This window comes from Gastrolobium bilobum, unplaced genomic scaffold (assembly GCF_033153095.1).
Source record: "Gastrolobium bilobum isolate Gb01-03AN ecotype WA unplaced genomic scaffold, APGP_CSIRO_Gbil_v1 utg9887, whole genome shotgun sequence".
NCBI classification, from domain to species: domain Eukaryota; kingdom Viridiplantae; phylum Streptophyta; class Magnoliopsida; order Fabales; family Fabaceae; genus Gastrolobium; species Gastrolobium bilobum.
The window spans coordinates 613,456-621,137 of NW_026899295.1; positions in this window are offsets into that span (position 1 = coordinate 613,456).

A 7,682-nucleotide genomic window follows, 5' to 3' on the forward strand; every position below is an offset into this window, starting at 1 on the left:
TATGTTTTATATCCTTGTGTAGAGTATTATGATTGCCAATTGATCATGAAGTCGGTTTGGATTCCCCTGAAATCAGAGAAACTTTTCTCTCAAGTAAATTCTTTCAAAAAAGAACAATCTAGCTTAGGCTATGGGATAAAGCTACAAACAATAAATTATACCATGCAATCACAGGTTTGAGATAACTTTTATTTATTCATTTATTTCCTGTCTCCGACTCTCCTCGATCGTTTTATCCATCAGTAGTTTTGGGATCAGAGAGATGATTTTAGGTGGCGAAGAAAGCCGAACCGGAAAGAAACAATTAGGGGATTTTAACAGGGACAGCCAAATGCAAATGAGTTGGTAGTAAATAATGAATACGCCCAGTTGTTTTTAAACATATTTTTCATTTCTATCGCTTATATACGTATGTATTTTTTTACCCATAACAAAATAACAAATAACATCGTGGAATTTAAAATCTTGATCATGATTGTTGATATATGCAGTGGTTGTATGTGCAACTAATGTGGAGTTTATAAGGTCTTGGATACTTTCACCCTTTGACCTAACTTTTGGCATGGTGTATTCAAAGTTCTTTACATAGTATCAGAGTTTGAGTTATAAGGTCACAAATTCGATCATCATCGCCGCCCCTACTTTAAAGTGAAATTAAAATAAAAAACACAAAAAGATAAACAAAGAAAGGTGTATCCCAAGATTCTTTACATCGATTTTATGTTTTCACAAAAAAAAAAAATTATCAGAGTTTTTTTTATTAATATTCCAAACTTGTTACGTTTTTTACAAAAAAAAAAAAAATTACGTTACAGTTTTATATTTTACGATTTTGATTTCAACTACCTTGGCTTTAATAATAGCTGAGGAATTCTTACAGTAGCTTTTTTATATAATAGTTTCAAAGAATCTAAGAGGCGCTGTACCGATTATTTTATTAATATTCATTTTGGGAGCTGCGGCCTGTCTTTTTGCGCAACGTTCTAAGAAAAAATAAATAAAGGCTACTAACTTATCTTGAAAAAGTATGTTTAAGTTTAAAATAAAATTTGTTTTCTATTTATTTATGGGTTTGTTTTTTCTAATGTTACTTTAGATAACTTTATCTAATGTTCATCAAAACGACGTCGTTTTGGGACGGATATCATGGTATTTTTGTAATTTTAATTTATTTCAGGGTTATAATAGTCTTTATCACTCTAATTTTTTAATTTTTCAACTCCAAAACGACGTCGTTTCGATGAACATTAGATAAAGTTATCTAAAGTAACATCGGAAACTTTTTTCCCTTTATTTATTTGTTATAATAATATTAATAATAAATTTTAAAAACAAAACGAGACAATTTTATAATTAGTCACAACTAATTTAGTCGAAAATCAATCTTATATTATCTCATTTTTTCATACGTGTCTATTTTTACTTATTTAAGCAAAGTAGATCCTAAGAATAAAGCGACGATCACATGTTTTTCTGACAATGGATTGATTACCTAAAAAAATTTGTGTAAGAATATGTGTGTTGCGTTGTTTATATAACATGATATCATTATCTTACAACTCAACAATACTCGTAATAAGATTTCGATCTTATTATGTGAAAAAATAATTATGTGATTATGTTATTTAATTATAATTATTCATTTAAAAATTATATATATTTTTTTTTCTTTTATCTCATCATCAATAAATAGTTATAATTAAATAACATGATTACATAACCACTTTCAAATATGAAAATATCCAAATCAGTCGTAATAAGACACCGATCATGGGACAATGGTAAGTATTTGATGTTTGCTCTCAGTCCAGCAATCATACGGCAGACAAAGAAAATCCGGAGTTTATTTCAATGAGGGTGTGTTTGGTACAAGAGAAATTTTTTGATGACCGGGAATCATGATTAATGGGAATCCAGTAGAAATTGAGTTTACTTGGAATCTTACGAAAGAGGTGTTTGGTTCGCCAAAATATTACCGGGAATATTGAGTAAAAATTACTGATTCCATATTTGGTTTAGAACGAAATATGACTTGGAATATGAGGTTATTTTACAAAAATAACCCCAAACTATTTTTACTTTTGTAATTGATAGATTGGGTCTAGATTTTTATGTGTATTGGGGTATTTTTGTCTCAAAATTTATTGTTGTGTTTTCCCTTTACTTGGTATTCTGAATTACCATATTATTTTTGGTAATCTGAATAGTGACTTTTCTTTATAAATCAAATTACCGGTAATACTTGAATATCCGGGAATCGTAATTTATTCCTTCTACCAAACGTGGTAATTACATTTACAAAGAAGGATTACCGGTAATCCTCCTCAAAAACTTGAAACAAACACCCCCTGAGTGGCAATCAGGGGATATACGAAAAAATGATAGGAGGGAATAATTATTAATTTATAAAAGGTAAGAAAATCTTACAGGAATCTTTCCCCTCATTACCCACAAACTCTCATATTTTGGTCCCTTCAAATTGGGATGAATCGTTCAAGTGTTTTATTGAAATTTTACAATCTAACTTAATTAAGGGGATTACTTCTCTCATGTAGTATGAGAGGAGTTTTCTCATGTTAAGAGATAAATAAAGTGAGCTCCAGTAATTTTTAGAAAAAAAAAAAAAAAAAAGACACATTTTTCGAAGGGCATTATGCATCAAAGAACTTGTATTGAAACCCCACAACAAAATGGGGTAGTTGAGAGAAAACACCAACACATATTGAATATAGCCCGTGCTATCCTTTTTCACTCCAATCTACCTATCCACTTATGGTCCTATGTCATTACACATGCCAAATATATCATTAACCGTTTGCCAACACCTATTCTGCAGAACAAAACCCCTTATGAAATTCTTTTTGACAAAGCACCCCTTCTTACCCATTTGAAAGCTTTTGGATGCTTATGTTATGCATCAACCATTACATCTTATAGAACCAAATTCCAACCAAGAGCCCGCAAAACCATTTTCCTAGGCTATAGAGAAGGTACCAAAGGATATATTTTATATGATTTATCCTCAAGAGAGATTTTCATATCAAGGAATGTAACATTTTATGAACTTACATTTCCTTTCACTTCTAAACTACCTAATATTTCAAAATCAAAACCAGAAGAACAAACACAACCTGATATATCTCTTATATTTGATGATCTATTTTCAAACAATACACAAAACCTCAATCCCATTAATTCTGATAGCAATTTACAACCTTCTCCTGATCAACCAGAAATTAATAACCTAAGACGCTCAACTAGAATTCGTCAACCTCCCACATACCTACAAGATTTTCATTACACTTATCCATCACATGCTGCTGTGACCATTACTCCATCAGGTAATACTAAACCTACTCTTGTTCTCCTAAATATACCAGTTTCTGTTTAAATGTTTCTTCTACTGTGGAACCAAAGATGTATAACCAGGCTGCCAAACATACACATTGGCAGCAGGCCATGCAAGCTGAGTTACAAGCTCTTGAAATGACTAACACATAGAAGATTGTTGATCTGCCTCCAGGAAAGAAACCCATAGGATGTAAATGGGCTTATAAAAATAAAACATCTAGCTGATGGAACCATTGAATGCTACAAAGCCAGGCTTGTTGCCAAAGGCTACACACAATTAGAGGGAATTGACTATTTTGATACATTTAGTCCAGTGGCAAAACTGACAACCATTCGGGTTCTTCTTTCTCTAGCAGCTAGCAACAATTGGTTCCTAGAACAACTTGATGTCAACAATGCATTTCTTCACGGAGACTTAAATGAGGAAGTCTTCATGGAAATTCCTCCTGGTATGTCATGTTTGAAGCCTAATCAGGTCTGTCATTTAAAAAAATCCTTATATAGATTAAAGCAAGCTAGTAGACAGTGGAATGCTAAGCTCTCTTCATCTCTTCTATCCATTGGGTATAAACAATCCAATGTTGATCACTCCCTCTTCATACAACACAACTCCTCTTTATTTACAGCCCTCTTAGTATATGTTGATGATATTGTGCTGGTAGGAACTGATATGGCAGAAATCAATCGTGTGAAGCTATTTCTAGATCAGAAATTCAAAATCAAAGACCTTGGCAATTTGAGGTTCTTTCTTGGTCTTGAAATTTCCAAATCTCAGAAAAGCATCATATTGAATCAAAGAAAGTATGCATTAGATATTTTATCGGATACAGGAATGTTAGCTTGCAAACCTGTCTCTACTCCCATGGATACAACATCAAGACTCAGCTGTGATACTGGTACTGTACTCACTGATGAAGCTTCATACAGAAGGTTAATTGGACAACTTCTGTATCTCACAACAACCAGACATGATCTCACCTTCTCAGTACAACAACTCAGCCAATATGTTTCCAAACCCACGGATGCACACATAGCTGCTGCTCGTCGTATTCTAAGGTATATCAAAGGAGCACCTAGTGTTCTTCTCCTCCACTTCTTCTGATCATCTCTCTGGATTTGCTGACTCTGATTGAGCTTGCTTCCCAGACACACGCAGATCAATTAGTGGTTACTGTGTGTTTCTAGGATCATCACTTATTTCCTGGAAATCGAAGAAACAGTCAACCGTTTCTAGATCTTCATCAGAAGCCGAGTATCGTGCTCTTGCAGGCCTTACATGTGAGCTTCAATGGATTAAGTATCTGCTATCTGATCTTCATGACTACAAACTCAAAGTTGTTGCTGTTTATTGTGATAACATCTCAGCCATTCACCTTGATCACAATCCATCATTTCATGAGCGCACAAAGCACATTGAAATTGATTGTCATGTTATACGTGAGAAAATACATTCAGGTCTCATTCACCTACTTCCAATTACTTTCGCAAATCAGTTGGCAGATGTCTTCACAAAGTCACTTCCTACCAAGTTGTTTTCTTCTTTTATTTCCAAGCATGGCCTCAGAGACATTCATTGACCAGCTTGTGGGGGGGGGGGTATTATCTTCTAATACTGAAGAAAGAAATGGTCCAGTGCACGTGCCTCGTTAGTTAGTTACACGTGCCTCATTAGTTAGTTAATACAGTTAGCAGTTAATTAGTTATTACTGTTACTGTTTTAATTCTGTATAAGTAGTAGATAGTTTAGCTTCTGTAAACTCAAGTTCTTCGGTTGTATTTTTCATCATCTTCTTCAATAGATGAAATATGTTTTCTTTCAAGATAAGAATACCAGAAAGTTAAGATATAAGAGTATGATTTCCCTTTAATTAATAATCCAAATATGAAAAAGACAACGTTTATATTTCTTTGCAATTTTTTCCCGTTTTATTTTTACACAGAGTCTATTTCCTTTTTACTTTAATACAAGCTTTTTTCTTTTTTATCTGTTCACAATAGCTGCTTTATATTTCTAAATTGGTCACTAAAACAACTCAGGATTGAATTACCAATTAAACTTGAATGTGGTGATCAGAATTATTCTTTGAGAAATGATCAAAATTCGAGATTTTGAAAATGTAAAATTAAAATAACTTCCTAATTTATATGCTAGATTAATTAATTTTTGCAGTAAAATAATTTAATAAATATTCCAAAAAAATGGAAATCATTAAAATATAAAGAGAGAACTTTTTTTTTTTTCATTCCTTCCATTTGCTTTTTATTCCAAAGACATAACATGTGTAAACCAAAATCAAGAAATTGCTGAAGCTGGAGGAAATAGGCACCCGTAGCATTAGTAATTTGGGTTATGAAATACAAAAGGGCTGGAAGGACAATAGGACAATTGTTTAATTTATTTAACATTCCTTATCGTATATGTCAGTCACCATGTCAAGCCCATTCGTGAGTACAAATATTTAGTAACTCAAGAGTGGGAAAAAAAACTAAGGTAATGGAAAAGCCCATACTTAATGCCTCCGATAATTTTTGGGTTACACTTGTTCCAATTCAGAACAAAAAACCACTAGATTCAGGTCCGTACAGCGTGGGCTAAGACATATTGGGTCAGCAATTGGGTCTAAGTGAACCTTTTTCTTTCCTAAAATGCGTTTGCAAGAATTGTTAAGTGATGGAAAATATGTGTATAGTTTTAAAGTATATAAATTTAAATTTTTTTAAGAAAGAAATACACATAAAAAGATTAAATTTATACTTTTATTTTTTTATCTTTATTTTTTCTGAGAAACCCACACCTTTTTGTATTTCTCTCTTAAAGGACATGCAATATGTGTCATTTTAAATGACACATATTTCTCCTTTAAGTTATATATAAAGAGGAAGTTTATACTTACAAGTTACAACCTATTTTCGTTTACAACTTCTTATAACTATATCTTAATCATTGATTTTCGTTAATTAACGATTATTATTTCGTAAATCAAACTCATTAATTAATTATTAATTCGTAATAAAGGATAATTGTTGATTGGTGAAAATCAATAGTTAAGATATAGTTGTAAGAGGCTGTAAACAAAAATATGTTATAAGTATAACATTCCTCATATATAAAAGGGTTTGATGTTGTAAGAGATAATTTTATCTCCTATATATACATAAAATTATATGAGACTATATAAAAGAAAAACAGTGAAAAAAAGAAAAATATGAATCTTAACGTACTTTCCATATTTTGAGTCATACCAAATAGTGCACTTAAAAAAAGGAAAAAAATGTGGCAATTGGGAATATGATAATGTACTGAAACAAAAGCCATACCAAATAAATTTCATCTCAAGTATGTACCAAAAAAAAAATAAAAAATTTCATCTCGAGCCACACCAAATACTTTCTTCCACGTTTCTGGCAGTTGATGTACTATTACTGTTTAAAGGGCATAATTTTAAGGAAAAATATAGAACATATATGCAGAAAAGGGTGCAAGGGAAAAGTATTTGTCCTTTTAAATGACATAATTTATATCATTTCACTCTCACAAAGAGGTGGGATCCATACTTTTATATTTTTTTTTACTCTCTCCACTTTTATCTATCTCTTTTTCTCACTTAAAATGACACAACTTTACATTCTTTAAAATGATACACATTTATGTTATCAAAAAAAAATAATAATAATACACATTTTCCCCAAAAAAGATTTAAAAAAAAGGACGGCCAAAGTTTCTTTTATGGGAAAATTACTCTCATTTTATATGAGATAATTATCTGATATTCTCTCGTTTCAAAACTTCATTCCCTCTTTTTTTCTTTTTGCTTCTTGTTGGTGGGTATCACTTGAATTTTTTTTATAGCATGAAAAAATTTATGAGAATAATATTTCCCGTCTTTTATATATTTCTATTTACTAAAATTTAGACATTTTTTAAGCAAAAATTTCTGTTGTGACACGTATATATTTTCAGGACACGTGAATTTGTTATTGTTTATTTTTAAAATATTATTAAATTATTAAATAATTTTATATTTTAATCTTATTTGTTTATACTTTTCAAATAATCGCTTTTAACGTTTCTTTCGTTAACTTTTTCCCTTAAATTCTAACTATTTATAGTACCAAATTAATATCTTTTTTAAATTAAAATTCACATTTTTTTTTTCAAATTTTGACTATTTTATTTTTGTAAATAAATTTAGACTTGAGAGAATGGCTTAATCTTTTGGTCTTTTTTTTCATAAATATGACATATGTCATCTTTATTTTTTTTCTTTTAAATGTTTTTTTTAATTTTATATCTTTTGAATTTTAACTAAATTTAAAATATGAGGTAAGAT